The sequence below is a fragment of the Bos javanicus genome, chromosome 7 (genome assembly GCF_032452875.1).
Source record: "Bos javanicus breed banteng chromosome 7, ARS-OSU_banteng_1.0, whole genome shotgun sequence".
Lineage (NCBI taxonomy): Eukaryota > Metazoa > Chordata > Mammalia > Artiodactyla > Bovidae > Bos > Bos javanicus.
The window spans coordinates 37,545,855-37,564,160 of NC_083874.1; the positions used below are offsets into that span (position 1 = coordinate 37,545,855).

An 18,306-nucleotide genomic window follows, 5' to 3' on the forward strand; every position below is an offset into this window, starting at 1 on the left:
GGAAAAACCATAGCCTTGACTAGACGGACCTTTGTTGGCAAAGTAATGTCTCTGCTTTTGAATATGCTATCTAGGTTGGTCATAACTTTCCTTCCAAGGACTAAGCGTCTTTTAATTTCATGGCTGCAGTGACCATCTGCAGTGATTTTGGAGCCCCAAAAAATAAAGTCTGACATTGTTTCCACTGTTTCCCCATCTATTTCCCATGAAGTGATGGGACTAGATGCCATGATCTTCGTTTTCTGAATGTTGAGCTTTAAGCCAACTTTTTGACTCCCCACTTTCACTTTCATCCAGAGGCTTTTGAGTTCCTCTTCACTTTCTGCCATAAGGGTGGTGTCATCTGCATATCTGAGGTTATTGGTATTTCTCCGGGCAGTCTTGATTCCAGCTTGTGCTTCCTCCAGCCCAGTGTTTCTCATGATGTACTCTGCATAGAAGTTAAATAAGCAGGGTGACAATATACAGCCTTGACGTACTCCTTTTCCTATTTGGAACCAGTCTGTTGTTCCCTGTCCAGTTCTAACTGTTGCTTCCTGCATATAGGTTTCTCAAGAGGCAGGTCAGGTGGTCTGGTATTCCCATCTCTTTCAGAATTTTCCACAGTTTATTGTGATCCACACAGTCGAAGGCTTTGCCATAGTTAATAAAGCAGAAATAGATGTTTTTCTGGAACTCTCTTCCTTTTTCCATGATCCAGCGGATGTTGGCAATTTGACCTTTGGCTCCTCTGCCTTCTCTAAAACCAGCTTGAACATCTGGAAGTTCACGGTTCACGTATTGCTGAAGCCTGGCTTGGAGAATTTTGAGCATTACTTTACTAGCGTGTGAGATGAGGCAATTGCGCGGTAGTTTGAGCATTCTTTGACATTGCATTTCTTTGGAATTGGAATGAAAACTGACCTTTTCCAGACCTGTGTCCACTGCTGAGTTTTCCAAATTTGCTGGCATATTGAGTGCAGCACTTTCATAGCATCATCTTTCAGAATTTCAAGTAGCTCAACTGCAATTCCATCACCTCCACTAGCTTTTTCGTAGTGATGCTTCCTGAGGCCCACTTGACTTCTCATTCCAGGATGTCTGGCTTGGCTCTAGGTGAGTGATCACACCATCGTGATTATCTTGGTCTTGAAGATCTTTTTTGTACAGTTCTTCTGTGTATTCTTGCCACCTCTTCTTGATATCTTCTGCTTCTGTTAGGTCCATACCATTTCTGTCCTTTATCAAGCCCATCTTTGTATGAAATGTTCCCTTGGTGTCTCTAATTTTCTTGAAGAGATCTCTAGTCTTTCCCATTCTGTTGTTTTCCTCTATTTCTTTGCATTGATAGCTGAAAAAGGCTTTCTTATCTCTCCTTGATATTCTTTGGAACTCTGCATTCAGATGCTTATATCTTTCCTTTTCTCCTTTGCTTTTCCCTTCTCTTCTTTTCACAGCTATTTGTAAGGCCTCCCCAGACAGCCATTTTGCTTTTTTGCATTTCTTTTCCATTGGGATGGTCTTGTTCCCTGTCTCCTATACAATGTCACGAACCTCCATCCATAGTTCATCAGGCACTTTGTCTATCAGATCTAGTCCCTTAAATCTATTTCTCACTTCCACTGTAGAATCATAAGGGGTTTGATTTAGGTCATATCTGAATGGTCTAGTGGTTTTCCCTACTCTCTTCAATTTAAGTCTAAATTTGGCAATAAGGAGTTCATGATGTGAGCCACAGTCAGCTCCTGGTCTTGTTTTTGCTAACTGTATAGAGCTTTTCCATCTTTGGCTGCATAGAATATAATCAGTCTGATTTCGGTGTTGACCATCTGGTGATGTCCATGTGTAGAGTCTTCTCTTGTGTTGTTGGAAGCAGGTGTTTGCTATGACCAGTGCGTTCTCTTGGCAAAACTCTATTAGCCTTTGCCCTGCTTCATTCTGTATTCCAAGGCCAAATTTGCCTGTTACTCCAGGTGTTTCTTGACTTCCTACTTTTGCATTCCAGTCCCCTATAATGAAAAGGACATCTTTTTTGGGTGTTAGTTCTAAAAGGTCTTCTAGGTCTTCATAGAACTGTTCAACTTCAGCTTCTTCAGCATTACTGGTCGGGGCATAGACTTGGATTACCATGATATTGAATGGTTTTCCTTGGAAATGAACAGAGATCATTCTGTCATTTTTGAGATTGCATCCAAAATACTGCATTTCGGACTCTTTTGTTGACCATGATGGCTACTCCATTTCTTCTAAGGGATTCCTGCCCACAATAGTAGGTATGGTGGTCATCTGAGTTAAATTCACCCATTCCAGTCCATTTTAGTTTGCTGATTCCTAGAATGTCGACGTTCACTCTTGCCATCTCCGGTTTGACCACTTCCAATTTGCCTTGATTCATGGACTTAACATTCCAGGTTCCTATGCAATATTGCTCTTTACAGCATCAGACCTTGCTTCTATCACCAGTCACATCCACAACTGGGTGTTGTTTTTGCTTTGGCTCCATCCCTTCATTCTTTCTGGAGTTATTTCTCCACTGATCTCCAGTAGCATATTGGGCACCTACTGACCTGGCAAGTTCCTCTTTCAGTATCCTATCATTTTGCCTCTTCATACTGTTCATGGGGTTCTCAAGGCAAGAATACTGAAGTGGTTTGCCATTCCCTTCTCCAGTGGACCACATTCTGTCAGACCTCTCCACCATGACCCGTCCGTCTTGGGTGGCCCCACACGGCATGGCTTAGTTTCATTGAGTTAGACAAGGCTGTGGTCCGTGTAATTAGATTGACTAGTTTTCTGTGTTTATGGTTTGTGTGTCTGCCCTCTGATGCCCTCTCACGGCATCTACCGTCTTACTTGGGTTTGTCTTACCTTGGACGTGGGGTATCTCTCACGGCTGCTCCAACAAAGCACAGCCGCTGCTCCTTACCTTGGACGAGGGGTATCTCCTCACTGCCGCCCCTCCTGACCTTGAACATGGAGTAGCTCCTCCAGTGGAGTAGCCACTATAGTTTGGCCCCAGGTAAATAGCAGGGAGGAAACACAGGTCCACCCATCAACAGAAAATTAGATTAAAGATTTACTGAGCGTGACACCACCTGTCAGAACAAGACCCAGTTCCCCCTCAGTCAGTCTCTCCCGTCATGAAGCTTCCATAAGCCTCTTATCCTTCTCCATCAGAGGGCAGACAGACTAGAAACCACAATCACAGAAAACTAATCTAATCACATGGACCACAGCCTTGTCTAAGGTCTTGGTGGAGAGTTCTGACAAAATGTGGTCCACCGGAGAATTCTTGCCTTGAGAACCCCATGAACAGTATGAAAAGGCAAAAGATAAGACACTGAAAGATGAACTCCCCTGGTTGGTAAGTACCCAATATGCTACTGAAGATCAGTGGAGAAATAACTCCAGAAAGAATGAAGAGACGGAGCCAAAGCAAAAACAACACCCAGTTGTGGATGTGACTGGTGATGGAAGCAAGGTCCAATGCTGTAAAGAGCAATGTTGCATAGGAACCTGGAATGTTAGGTCTGTGAATCAAGGCAAATTGGAAGTGGTCAAACAGGAGATGGCAAGAGAGAACTCAACATTTTAGGAATCAGCGAATTCAAATGGACTGGAATGGGTGAATTTAACTCAGATGACCAACCATTATATCTACTACTGTGGGCAAGAATCCCTTAGAAGAAATGGAGTAGCCCTCATAGTCAACATAGTGTGAAATGCAGTACTTGGATGCAGTCTCAAAAATGACAGAATGATGTTCGTTCATTTCCAAGGAAAACCATTCAATATCATGGTAATCCAAGTCTATGCCCCGACCAGTAATGCTGAAGAAGCTGAAGTTGAACAGTTCTCTGAAGACCTATGAGACCTTCTAGAACTAACACCCAAAAAAAGATGTCCTTTTCATTATAGGGGAGAGTTTTGCCAAGAGAACACACTGGTCATAACAAACACCCTCTTCCAACAACACAAGAGAAGACTACACATGGACATCACCAGATGGTCAACACCAAAATCAGACTGATTTTCTGTCTTACTTAGTATGATATTCTCCAGGCCCATCCATGTTGCTGCAGATAGCAATAGTTCATTCTTTTTTTATGGCTGAGTAATATTTCATTGTACATATATGTGTATGTATGTGTACACACTGTATCTTTTAACTGAAGTATAGTTGGTGTACAATATTATATAAGCTACAGGTATACAATATAGTTATTTGCAAGTTTTAAAAGTTTACTCCATTTAATAGCAGTTAATTAATTATTTTGATTGTGTTGGGTCTTAGTTGCTAAACTGGGCTTCCCCTAGTTGCCAAGCAACTAAGGGTCTGCTGTCTGGTTGCAGCATGTGGCTTCTCATTGCCATGGCTTATCTTGTTGCAGAGCACAGACTTTAGGGTGTTTGGGCTCAGTAGTTGTGATAAATGAGCTTAGTTGCCCCACAGCATGTGGAAATCTTCGAGGATCAAGGATCAAACCCGTGTCCTCTGCATTGGTAGGTGGATTCTTTACCACTGGACCACCAGGGGAGTCCAAATTTTGACCATTTTGTTTTGTGTTTTTCAGGTATATACCCAGGAGTGGAATTGCTGGGTCATACGGTAGTTTTGTTTTTAGTTTTGTTTTTTAGTTTTGTGGCTACACCAATTTACATTCCCACCAGTGGTGTGCAAGGTTCCCCTTTTCTTTACACCCTTGCCAGCGTTTATTTGTGTTCTTTTTATGATAGCCATTCTGAGAGGTGTGACATGATAACTCCTTGTGGTTTAGACTTTGCATTTCTCTAATAGCTAGTGATGTTGATCATTTTTTCATGTGCCTGTTGGCCATCTGTGTGTCTTTGGAGAAATGTTTATTTCAGTCTTCTGCCCATTTTTTGATTCCATTATTTGGGGGTTTTTTGATGGTGAGTTATATGAGATGTTTGTAATATTTTGGATTATTAAACCTTTGTTGGTTGCATCATTTGCAAATATTTTCTGCCATTCCTTTAGGTTGCTTTTTTTTTCCTTTTTTGATGCTTTCTTTTGCTGTGCAAAAGCCTTCACCTTTGATTAAGTCCCATTTGTTTATTTTTGCTTTTATTTCTTTTGCCTTGGAAGACTGATCTAAGAAAACATTGCTCTGATATATGTCCAAGTATTTTTGTCTGTGTTCTCTTCTATGAGTTTTATGGCTTGATGTGTTATATTTAGGTCTTTAAACCATTTTTATTTTGTGTATGGTGTGAGGGAGTGTTTCTCATTTCATTGTAGCTGTCCAGCTTTTCCAGTACCACTGTTGAAGGGTGTCTTTTCTCCGTTTCATATTCTCGCCTCCTTTGTCATTAATTGACTATAGATGAGTAGGTTTATTTCTGTCCTTTGCCCATTTTTTAATTGGGCTATTTCTCTTGTTATTGAGTAGTAAGTATTCTTTATGTATCCTGAGCACAAGTCTTTTGTCAGATATATCATTGGCAAAATGTTTTCTCTCATTCTCTGAGTTGTCTTTTCACTTGGTGGTGTCTCGGAAGTTTTTTAATTTGATGAAGTCCAATTTACTTGCTTTATCTTTTGTTGCTTGTCCTTTAGCAGTCATATCTAAGCAACCATGGTGTAATCCAGAAAAATTTACACCTGTTTTCTTCTAAGACTTTTGTTTTAGCTGTTATGTATAAGGTCTGATTCATTTTTAGTTAATGGATTTTAGATAGGGGTCTAACTTCATTCTTTTGGATGTGGATATCCAGTTTTCCCAACACCATTTCTTGAAAAGATTATTCTTTCTCTATTGAATAACCTTGAAACCCTTGTTTAAAATCAGTTGACCATAACTAAGGATTTATTTCTGGACTCTGGTTTCTGTTTCATTGGTCTGTATCTATCCTCATGCTGTTACTACACTGTCTTTGACTATTGCAGTTGTGTAATAAGTGGAAGTCAGAAAGTAGTCCTCCTCCAACATTGTTTTTCAGAAGTGTTTTAGCTATTCTGGATCCTTTTCATTTCCAAATAAATTGTAGCATCACCTGTGTCAATTTCTACAAAAAAGGTAGCTGGGACTTTGATAGGAATTACCAGCTGGGACTTTGATAGGAATTGCTGTTTACTCTAGATCAATATGGGGAGCCTTGCTATCTTAATACTAAATCTTTCCGTCCAGGAATATGAGAATTTTTCCATTTATTTAAGTCATCTTTAGTTCCTCTCGATGTTTTGTAGTTTTCTGCACTTGTTTTTATTAAATTTATTCCTACATATTTTATTCTTTTTGATTATACTGGGAAAGGAAATGTTTTCTTAATTTTATTTTCAGGTTCATTACTAGTGTATAGAAATACAGAAATATAACTGATTCTTGTGTACTGATTTTGCATTGTTCAGCTTGGTTGAACTCATTTTTAGTTCTCTATTCATTTTTTTTAAACTTTAGGTTTTTTCTATATATAAGATTATGTTATCTGTGAATAGTTTTGCTTCTTATTTTCCAATCTGGGTGCCTTTCCCCTCCTTCGTGCTTAAAAGTTTTAATATAGTGTGGAATAAAAATGGCCAGAATAAACATCTTTGTCTTGTCCTAATCTTAGGATGAAATCATTTAGTCTTTGACTGTTATTATACTAGCTGTATTTTTTTTAATTTATTTATTTTTAACTGAAGGTAGTTGCTCTATAGTATTATTTTGGTTTCTGCTGAGCATCAACATGAGTCAGCCGTAGGTATACTTCTGTCCCCTCCATTTGGAATCTCCCTCCCCATCCCGCCCTTCTACGTTGTTGCAGAGACCTGGTTTGAGTTCCTTGAGTCGTGCAGCAAATTCCCACTGGCTGTCTGTTTTACATACGGTAATACGTGTTTACATGTTACTGTCTCCATACAGTCCACCTTCTCTTTCCTCCTCCCCTCTCACCTGCCTTGTCCATAAGTCTGTTCTCTGTGTCTCTGTCAGCTATGAATGTTTCTTGGATCAGGGTGAGAAAGTTCCCTTCTATTCCCAGTTAAATTTTCATCATGAAAGGGTGTCTTGGGTTCTTAAAGGGTATGAGATAGTGCATGTAAAGTACCTGATAAATACTAGGGCTCTATCTAAAAAGAGGCTGTTTGGGAGATTGTTCAGTTGTGCACACTTTTTTTACATTTCTGTATTCTTCCAGGGAATATTTGATAAAAGAGTAGAATTGAGAATTTGTAAGAATGTTGTCCTTTTTTAAAATTGGAATTAGAAGACAAACACTTATCAAGTAGCCTGACATATACTTTCGGAGAAGGCGATGGCACCCCACTCCAGTACTCTTGCCTGGAAAATCCCGTGGACGGAGGAGCCTGGTAGGCTTCAGTCCATGAGGTCGTGAAGAGTCGGACACGACTGAGCTACTTCACTTTCACTTTCACTTTCATGCATTGGAGAAGGAAATGGCACCCCACTCCAGTGTTCTTGCCTGGAGAATCCCAGGGACGGCAGAGCCTGGTATGCTGCCGTCTATGGGGTCACACAGAGTTGGACACGACTGAAGCGACTTAGCAGCAGCAGCAACATATACTTGAAGGAGTGCAAGTCCTCTTCAAAAAGAATACATACAGAAAGTATTTTAAACAGAAGACTTGTCTGGTATTTTTCACATATACAGAATTAACTCTGATTTGGGAATTAAAAGTGTTAATTAAACTTTGTAAAGTTTTTTCACTTGAAAATTCTAATTTAGCTTATTAGTTTTGGTATCCTTGGATACATTTTTTATAAGCTTAATATTAATACATTATATTTCATTAGCTTTTACATAGTCTTTTCAAGACGCTTACTCCTTGGAAGGAAAGTTATTACCAACCTAGATAGCATATTCAAAAGCAGAGACATTACTTTGCCAACAAAGGTCCGTCTAGTCAAGGCTATGGTTTTTCCAGTGGTCATGTATGGATGTGAGAGTTGGACTGTGAAGAAGGCTGAGCGCCGAAGAATTGATGCTTTTGAACTGTGGTGTTGGACAAGACTCTTGAGAGTCCCTTGGACTGCAAGGAGATCCAACCAGTCCATTCTGAAGGAGATCAACCTTGGGATTTCTTTGGAGAAAATGATGCTGAAGCTGAAACTCCAGTACTTTGGCCACCTCATGCGAAGAGCTGACTCATTGGAAAAGACTTTGAGGCTGGAAGGGATTGGGGGCAGGAGGAGAAGGGGACGACAGAGGATGAGATGGCTGGATGGCATCACTGACTCGATGGATGTTGAGTCTGGGTGAACTCCAGGAGTTGGTGATGGACAGGGAGGCCTGGCGTGCTGCGATGCATGAGGTCGCAAAGAGTCGGACACGACTGAGCGACTGAACTGAACTGAACTGAGTCTTTTCACATGCAATGTGATGACAGTTTGATTCTGTCTTCCTTTCTTTATTTATTAATAGGGAGTCTTCTATAAAGATATACGTTCCCTTACCTGTTTAGTTACACTAAGTTATAGTATGTATAGGGCTTCCCTGGTAGCTCAGCTGGTAAAGAATCTCCCTGCATTGTGGGAAACCTGGGTTCAAACCCTAGTTTGGGAAGATCCCTTGAAGGAGGAAATGGCAACGCACTCCAGTCTTCTTGCCTGGAGAATCCAAGAGACAGAGGAGCCTAGTGGACTACAGTCCATGGGATTGCAGAGTCAGACATGACTAAACATAGCACACAGTATGTATAATAAAGGCAAGATAAACATTTAATCCTTTCAGTTATTAGTTTTTAAATAATGGGTTGATTCCCAGCATCCTAGAAAGTAACCAGCCAGATTTTTAAAATTTTAATTGTAAATTTTTTTAATTTGCAATGAAGTCACAGATGTAAACATATTTAATGTTGTACATTTCATGCCATTGTGCTTATTGAGGCTTAGATTGGGCCATCTTTGACAGCTGTGAATCTGTTTAGGTTGGTTCCTGATGGCCTTTTTTTTATTTATTTAAGGAAAACCTAATAGATACACAATTTTATTTTTCCAGAATCACAGAAAATAATTCCCTTTTGAGTTTGTAAGAGCCTTGTGTTTCTGTTCCTAAAGACTTTATTATATTGACATGGCCCCAGTAGCCTTTGATAGCTTTTTAACTTTCTGAAGTTATAAGATGTTTGACTCATCTTGGGCATTTTCTACCTAAATCTTGAATTAGCCATTTCTCCAGGAAATGTGTCTGTGCCTTGGCTCATTGCGTTTGGGTTGGGCTAGAACTTTTTAGTTACTAGAACTAGGAAGTACATATATAACACAGACACACACATATATTTGTATTTATTTAATTCATGATGAAACAGTTTTATATTTCCAATTCAGATTCAGGACTGCTAGTTAAAATTCTGCACTGTTTCACCTCTCCTTTCTCTATACCAAAAAATGTGGTTCTTAATGAGGTTAACATGATGATTCATTTGCTTTATCACATAATCATCACTTTAAGTGTCTCAAAGTAATACCCTTACTAGTAACAACAATCGGAGAAGGCAATGGCACCCCACTCCAGTACTCTTGCCTGGAAAATCCCATGGATGGAGGAGCCTGGTAGGCTGCAGTCCATGAGGTTGCTAAGAGTTGGACATGACTAAGCGGGTTCACTTTCACTTTTCACTTTAATGCATTGGAGAAGGAAATGGCAACCCACTCCAGTGTTCTTGCCTGGAGAATCCCAGGGACGGCGGAGCCTGGTGGGCTGCCGGTCTATGGGGTCGCACAGAGTCGGACACGACTGAAACGACTTAGCAGCAGCAGCAGCAGCAGTAACAACAATATGATTATTTAAAACAATTTAAGCCTTTTTATTGTAGAATGTATAATCAGGTGCGTGTGCATGCTCAGTTATGTCCATCTCATTATGTCCGCAGTGAGACAGACATAACTGAGCATGCACACGCACGTGACTCCTCTGTCAGTGTAGCCCACTCACCAGGCTCCTCTGTCCATGGAATTTTCTAGGCAAGAATACTGAAGTAGGTTGCAGTTTCCTCCTCTAAGGAATCTTCCTGACCCAGGGATTGAACCAGAGTCTCCAGAATGCGTAGGCAGATTGTTTACCACTGTGCCGACAGGGAAGCCAATTTTACTGTGTTTTCAAGTCATGTGGGATAGTTTTGAGTTGTTATGCTACTATCTCTACATTGATTTTTACTTGTGATGTTTAGGGATTGTTGGTGCTGCTGCTTTTTAAATTTTGTTTTATAAAACAGCTATATGATTCCAAAGTCAAATCTACATGTAGCAATATATTTAAAGAAATCTAACTCCTTATTATCCCTTATACTCTGTTCTTTTCCCTGCCTTCTCCTCGTATATAAGCTTAGAATTAAAAAAATAACAAACCCTTTCATTTAAAAATGTAAGTAGTAAGTAAATTTGTGACTCCCCCTTTTAAAAAAGATATATGGTGATATTTATTACACACTTTTCTCCACCTGCCTTTTATACTTATTTTCTTGTGATCACTGCATGGCATTGTAGGAAATTCTCTCTCTTTGATATTTACAGCTGTGTAATACTCTATTGTATGCATACCATAATTTAGCCCCCTCCTGATGGATATTTGGGTTATTTCTCATTATTTGCTATAATAAATAACATAATGGTAAGTAGCCTTGTGCACTAACATTTTATTTTTTGCTAGTGTTTCTGGATCAAAGGGTTAAATGCATGTATATACATATAAATATGTAACATTGCTGCTACTGCTAAGTCGCTTCAGTCATGTCCGACTCTGTGCAACCCCATAGACGGCAGCCCACCAGGCTCCCCTGTCCCTGGGATTCTCCAGGCAAGAACACTGTAGTGGGTTGCCATTTCCTTCTCCTGTAACGTTGCTAGATATTGCCAAATTTTCCTTCTGAAGATTGTACCATTTTATGTTCCCACTAGCAATGTTTGAGGGCGCCAGCAACCTCGCTAACAGAATATGTTGTCAAATTTAGTGTAGTTTTTAATCTACTTTTCCCTTATGAGTGAGATTGATCAACGTTTGTATTTTTAAGGACCATTTGAGTTTATTTTTCAATGAATAGTCCACTTATCCACTTTTGTAGCAAGTTATCCTTTTCTGGTGGGGTTTTTTTTTTTTTTTTTGGCCTCACTTTGAAGCATGTGGGATCCCAGTTGCCTGACCAGGGATTGAACCCATACCCCCTGTAGTGGAAGCACAGAGCCCCAATCACTGGATCACCAGAGAAGTCCCATCCTTTTTCTTCTGTTTTTTTTTTTTTTTTTAATATATACGTTAGGGATATTAACTCTTCGTCTATTAAATAAGTTGCAGACGTCGTTCTCAGCTCTTTTCTTTTTGTATGATGCTGTGTTTTGGCCACACTCATGTTGTGGTGGTTTTTTTGGTTACACACTCAGAATTTTATTTGTGTAATACAAAATCTTTTCCTTTATCGCTTATGAATTTTGAGTCATGGTTAAAGACTTCCCCACACTTAGGCAGTAGAAGAATTCACTTGTGTTTTCTTCTAAACACTTGTATGGTTGGGCTCTTAAAATTGAGCAGTAAAGAAGCAACTCAGTTAAAAAGCGGGAAAAAGATCTGAACTGATACCTCACCAATGAAGAAATATAAAGGAGATGATAAACATGAAAAGATGCTGAACATCAAGTATCATTTAAGGAATTGCAAACTATAACAATGAGAGAACCACCGTAAACTGTTAGAATGGCTAAAATCTAAAACACCAAATGCAAGGATATGGAACAACAGAAACTCATCTGTTACTAGTGAGAATACAAAATAGTACAGCTACTTTGGAACAGTTATGCAGTTTCCTAAAAAAGTAAACATAGTCTTAAGGAATTCCCTGGTGGTCTAGTGGTTAGGACTCAGAGCTCTCACTGCCTACAGCCTGGCTTCAATGCCTGGTCAGGGAATGAGGATCCCACAAGCTGTGCAGCCAAAAAAAAAAAAGAAGTAAACATAGTCTTAACCATATGATCCAGCAGTATTTACCTAAAGTAAAATAAAAATACTTTATGTCCACACAGACACCCGCATGCAGATGTTTATAGCAGCCTTATTCACAATTGCCAAAAAGGTGGAAGAAACAAAGGTGTCCTTCAGTATATAAATGGATAAACAAACTGGTACTTCCATACAATAAAATATTATTCCGTGGGGGCTGAGGGGAAATGAGTTCTCAAGTCATGAAAAGACACAGAGGAAACAAAAAGAAGAAAAGACACAGAGGAACCTTAGATTAATATTAAGTGAAAGAAACCAGTCTGAAAAGCTTCTATACCTGACTCCAACTATATGCCTTTCTGAAAAAGGCAAAACTATAGGAGATAGTATAAAGATCAGTGGTTGCCAAGGATGGGGTTAGAGGGGAGAGAACAAATGGAGCATGGAACTTTTAGGGCAGTGGAACTCTTCTTTATGGCACTATGATGATAGATACATAACATTATGTATTTGACAAGACCCATAGAGTGTATGACAAAGAGTGAACCCTAATGTAAGCTGGGGGCTTTAGTTAATAATAATGCAGTTATAACATGTGCACAACACTGCAAGATGTTAGTAACAGGGAAGTGGGTGTTGTGAAGGGAGTATAGGAACTGTCCATACATACTTTCTATACAGTTTTCCTGTAAACCTAAAGCTAAGAAATAGGGTCTACGAGGGTTTTTCTTTGTTTTTATTTATTTTTTAACTTTCTTTTGCTCTTTGTTTTGAAATTCCTTTCTCAGTACAAAATTCTGTATGCAGTTAAGTCAGTTCCTCAACTCTCTTTTCTGTTCCATTCATCTTAAACATACTACTCAAAATTGTATCATGCAAACTCAGGGAGATAGTGAAGGACAGGGATGCCTGGTGTGCTACAGTTCATAGGGGCACAAACAGTTAGACATGACTGAGCGACTGAACAACAAGAGATAGTATATTTTAATCTGAAGAGGTGGTCTCTTTGTTGCTCTTTTTCAGGATTTTCACAGATTTTCTTGTTTACCTGTTTTTCCAAAAGAACTTTATAATCAGCTTCATAAAATTGAAATTTTATCAAATTTATAAATGAATTTGAGGGGATGTGATTAACATCTTTGTGTTGTTGAGTGTTGTTATTCAAGAACACAGTTACTGTCTTGTAAGCTTTTGGACAAACTGATTCAGTAGTTCTTGCTGGGCTTTTGTTTGTTTGTTACATCTTTATGTAACAATCACAGGCATTTGTGATCCAAGTTTATTCAGGTTTGGGGTGGTTTCTTCAGATTGAGCTGGCCAGCAGTGTTTGTTTATACATTCCTCTAAGTGTTTTCAGTAATAACATTTGTGTAATTGGCAGAGCAGTATAAATTCAGATTACTCTTGAGTGGAGGATTATCTGTACTGCAGATATTCTTTTAGAAGCAAATCTGTGAGTGTGTGTGTGCGCATGCGTGCTGGGTCGTGTCCGACTCTTTGCAATCCCATGGACTATAGCCCTGCAGGCTCCTCTGTCCGTGGAATTTTTCAGGCAAGAATACTGAAGTAGATTGCCATTTCCTTCTCCAGGGGACCTTCCCCACCAAGGGATCAAACTTGCCTCCAGCATTGTAGGCGAATTCTTACTGCTGTGCCACTGGGGAAACCCTGCCTGTCTTTGAGGTGAATATTGGTAAAGATTAATTTTGTCAATTTTCTTTTGGGCCAGTTAACAGTCTTTTAATATATTTAGGAAATCTTAGTGGCCATTTATCTATATTATATTTTTTCTTAAAATGAATAGCAAAAAATAAGTAATAAAACTGAAGGTTTGATGTTAATGCTTCCAGTTGTATATGTGTATCTTTAAACTCTTATTTCATGAAAGTGTCAGTTTCTTGGAATAAATTTAGCAGAGAAAATGTTTTCATGCTAAATATCTGGGGAATTTTTTTTTCAGTATGTATGCATGTGTATATGTATTAATGTTTATAAATTCCTGTTGGAGTTGAATGTTGTTGTTCAGTCCATATGTCATGTCCAGCTCTTTGCAGCCCCACAGGTTATAGCACAACAGGCTCCCCTGTCCTTCACCATCTCCCGGAGTTTACTTAAACTCATGTGCATTGAGTCACTGATGCTATCCATCCATCTCATCCTCTGCTGCCCCTTTCTCCTTTTGCCTTCATTCTTTCCCAGCATCAGAGTCTTTTCCAGTGAATCAGCAGTTTGCATCAGGTGTCAGTATTGGAGCTTCAGCTTCAGCATCAGTCCTTCCAGTGACTATTCAGGGTTGATTTCCTTTAGGATTGACTGGTTTGATCTCCTTGCTGTCCAAGGGACTCTGAAGGGTCTTCTCCAGCACCACAGTTCGAAACCATCAATTCTTCAGTGCTCAGCTTTCTTTATGGTCCAACTCTCATATCTGTACATGACTACTGGAAAAACCATATTTTTGCCTAGACGGACCTTTGTTGGTAAAGTGATGTCTCTGCTTTTTAATACACTGTCTAGGTTTGTAATAGGTTTCCTTCCATGGAGCAAAGGTATTTTAATTTCATGGCTATAATTACTGTCTGCAGTGGAGTTAAATCAAACCAAAAAATCCACCACACTCAATTAACCGTCCACTCTATCTGCATTGCCTCTACCCTAGTTTATACTTACATTTCAATATACTTTGAACTATTTCAGTGACTGTACCAATGCTCCTAGTTTCAAGTTTCTCTCCTCTTCAATTTAGCCTAATTCTTAGTTTTTCCAGAATCTTTCTAGCAAAGATTTGATCATGTCACTCATTAAGATTTTTAATTTGCTTTGTATTGATTAAAGCAGCATGAAATCTTTCTTTACTTTTCATGATCTGACTCCTATTTCACTGTTTAACTCTATAATATTCATTCTACCCTTTATATTTCTATTCCAGTGATATTTTTTAGTTTCCTTAACATGACATTCTTTCTCATTCCTCTGTGCCTCCATGCATATTCCTCTATTGTCCTGAAACACCTCCTTCCACTAGTTTTCAGCTCAGAACTTTGATATCATCCTGAGTCCCCTGAAACACTTGGATTTGTTTACTACTGGTATATGGTCATTGTCATAATAATTTAATTATTTACAAGTCTTTTTACTCCACAAAGTTATTGGGAATCAGAACTGTGATTTCTTTGTGGTGCTTGCCACATGATGTCAATTATTTGTTGAGTGAATTTAATAATTCACCAGAAATTTCACTTCCCAGAGGGGTTTTGTTGTAGTGATGGGCCTCTCTAGCTGTGCTCAGTCTTATCTCCCAAGGCGTGTGGAATCTTAGTTCCTTGACTAGGAATCGAGCCTATGTCTTCTGCATTTGAAGGTGGATTCTTAACCACTGAATTAACCAAAGACTTAATCAGGGAAGTCCCAGTGCAGTTGTTCCTGATGTTTATCTTTGTTAAAGCAATTCCTGTGGCTTTAAGTATCCCTTTTTAAGGAGGAAGGGAAAAACAAAAAAAATCAATTTATTTGATTCCTAGAAAACAAACTGATTGTAGTACTTCAGAACCTTTTAAGCAAGTTCAAATTCATCTCACAATATATTAAAAATGTGTTTTTCCCCCAGTTTTTCAAACATGGTAAAATACATAGAAAATTTACCATCTTAGCAATTTTTAAGTATACAATTTAGTAATAACAAACACATCTGTAATGTTGTGCGACCATTATCATTCATCTTCAAAACTCTTTTTATCTTGTGAAATTGAAATTACACCCATTAGACAATAACTCCCATTTCCCCCTCTAGCCCAGGGCAGCCACCAGTTTACTGTCTTTCTCTATGATTTAGAGTACTCCAAATACTTCATAGAAGTGGAATCATGTAGTATTTGTCTTTTTATGACTGGCTTGTTTTTTTCAGCATAATATTCTGAAAGTTCATCATTCTTGTAGGATATTGCAAAAGTTTCTTCTTTTTAAAGGCTGAATAATACTCCATTTTACGTATACATACATTGTGCTTATTTGCCTTATCTGCTAATGGACACTGGGTTATTTCCCATCTTAGCTTCTGTGGACGGTGCTGCTGTGAACATGGGTGTACAGGTATCTCTTCAAGCCTGCGTTTATTTTAGGTATACACGCGGGAGTGGAATTGCTGTGTCATGTAGTAGTTCTGTTTTTGATTTATTGATGAGCTGCACATTGTTTTACACAGTTGCTGTAACATTTTACATTCCCACCAGTGGTGCACAGGGTTCTAGTTTCACCACATCCTGGCCAGCACTTTTCATTTCCTGTTTTTTCAATAGTAGCCATATTAACAGGTGTTAAGTGGTACCTTATAGTTTTGATTTGCATTTCCCTAATGATTGGTGATGTTGAACATCTTTTCATGTGTTTGTTGGTTATTTGTGTATCTTCTTTGCCAAAATGTCTGGTCAAGTCCTTTGCCTAATCAAGTTGTGTTTTTGTTGTTGTTTTAAGAGTTCTCTATATTCTGAATGTTAATTCCTTATCAAATACATAATTTAAAAATATATTCTCCCATTCTGGGGTTGTCTTTTTACTCTGGATAGTGTCTTTTGTTGTACTAATTTTAAATATTGTCACAAAGTCCAGTTTGTCTCTTTTCTTTTATTGCCTTTGCCTTTGGTGTCACTTTGAAGAAATCATTCCTAGGACTTCCCTGGTGGTCCAGTGGTTAAGGCTCTGAACTTCCAAATCAGGGTCCACAGGGAAACTAAGATCCTTCATGCCATGCAGCCAATTTAAAGAAACGAAAGAAAAATCATTCCCAAATCCAGTGTCAGGAAGTTTTTAGCTTATGTTTTTTCCTAAGTGTTTTATAGCTTTAGGTTTTACTTTTGGGTCTTGGATCCATTTTGAGTTAATTTTTATATATGGTATTAGGTGGGCTTCCCTGGTGGCTCAGATGGCAGAGAATCCGCCTGTAGTGTGGGATACCTGGATTCGATCCCAGGGGAAGATCCCCTGGAGGAGGGCATGGCAACCCGCTCCAGTATTCTTGCCTGGAGAGTCTCCATGGACAGAGGAGCCTGGTGGGTTACAGCCCATGGGGTCACAAAGAGTAAGACATGACTAAGCACATGGTGTTAGGTAAATGAGAAGGAAAAGCAACTCCTCTGTGTTTCTCTTTTACTCGAAACAGATGTGTGGGGTTTTCCACACATCAAGCAGTTCTCCCAGATTCAATTTAGTTCTATTTGGACTCTGTCTACCTGAAGTTAGCATCAGATCCCACAAGTTAAGCGCTCAGCCCCACAAGACTGCCCTCACTTCCAGTGCCACCTGAACTTTTTACTAACCAGGTATAAATTGCGGTTCACATGACCCCCATTTGGGGTTTGATAATTTGCTAGAATGGTTCACAGACCTCAGGGATTCACTTTTGTTGATTGATTTATTAAAAAAGATATAATAAAGGATACAAGAATACATGTCTCAATTGATTTTAGTAGATAGCTATCATACAAAGTAGTTTCTAGAAATTGATAACAGAAATAAAACTGAAAATTTCATGAATTTACGTAAATAGCACACTTAACCAATGGATGAACAGAAATAAAATTGAAAATTTCATGAATTTATGTAAATAGTGCACTTAACCAATGGATGAAAGAAATAATCACAAGGGAAATTAGAAAATATGTAGAAATGAATGAGAATGAAAATACAGTGTGCCAGAACTTACAGGATGCAGCACACGATGCTTGGGGAGTGGTAGGGGGCATTTGTAGCTTTTAAACATGAAAGTTAAAAAACACAAAAGATCTTCAATTTTAAAAAGTAATAATAAAAGGTCTTTCTGGCATTTCAGTGGTTAAGATTCCATGCTCCAGTGCATGGGGCACAGGTTTGATCCCTGATCAGGGAACTAAGATCCTGCATGCTGCCAAAATTCAAAATACAATGTAGTACAGTACAGTACAATACCAGAAGATTTCAAATCAACAACCTAACTTTATAATTTAAGAAATTAGAAGAGAAAGAACAGACTAAACTCAGAGCTAGTGGAAGGAAGGAAATGTAAAGGAGAGAGCCTAGGTAAACAGTAGAGAGAATAGAAAAATAAGACTGAAAATCAGTGAAATCAAAAATTGGTCTTTTGAAATCAACAAAATTGACAAACTTTTTAGCTAGGTGGAATGAGGAAAAAACAAGATTCAAATTACTAAAACCAGAAAGGAAAATGGGGGAACTTCCCCAGTGGTTCAGAGGTTAGGGCTCTGCTCTTCCACTGAAGGGGTCATGCGTTCAGTCCCTGGTTGGGAAACTAGGGTCTGGCATGTCCCACGGCCAAAAGAAATGAAAATGGGGACGTTACCAATTCTGTTTAAAAAAAAAGTTCTGAAGTGAGTACTGTGAACAATTGAATGCCAACAAATTAGATAACCTAGATGAGATAGACAAATTCCAAGAAATACAAAA

The 18,306-nt window shown here is 38.8% G+C and overlaps 1 protein-coding gene across 4 annotated transcripts in view; it reads left to right on the top strand.

Moving 5' to 3' along the window:
• FAF2 (Fas associated factor family member 2) overlaps positions 1-18,306 on the top strand; it is a 71,243-nt gene that overhangs the window by 9,931 nt on the left and 43,006 nt on the right. Inside the window, exon 2 of one of the 4 annotated variants that reach the window (XM_061423021.1) lies at positions 13,465-13,557. The exons of the other annotated variants lie outside the window; for them this stretch is intronic. The gene's annotated coding sequence lies outside the window, so the exon portion shown is untranslated. The remainder of the gene's footprint in view (positions 1-13,464; positions 13,558-18,306) is intronic. 4 annotated transcript variants of the gene reach the window in all.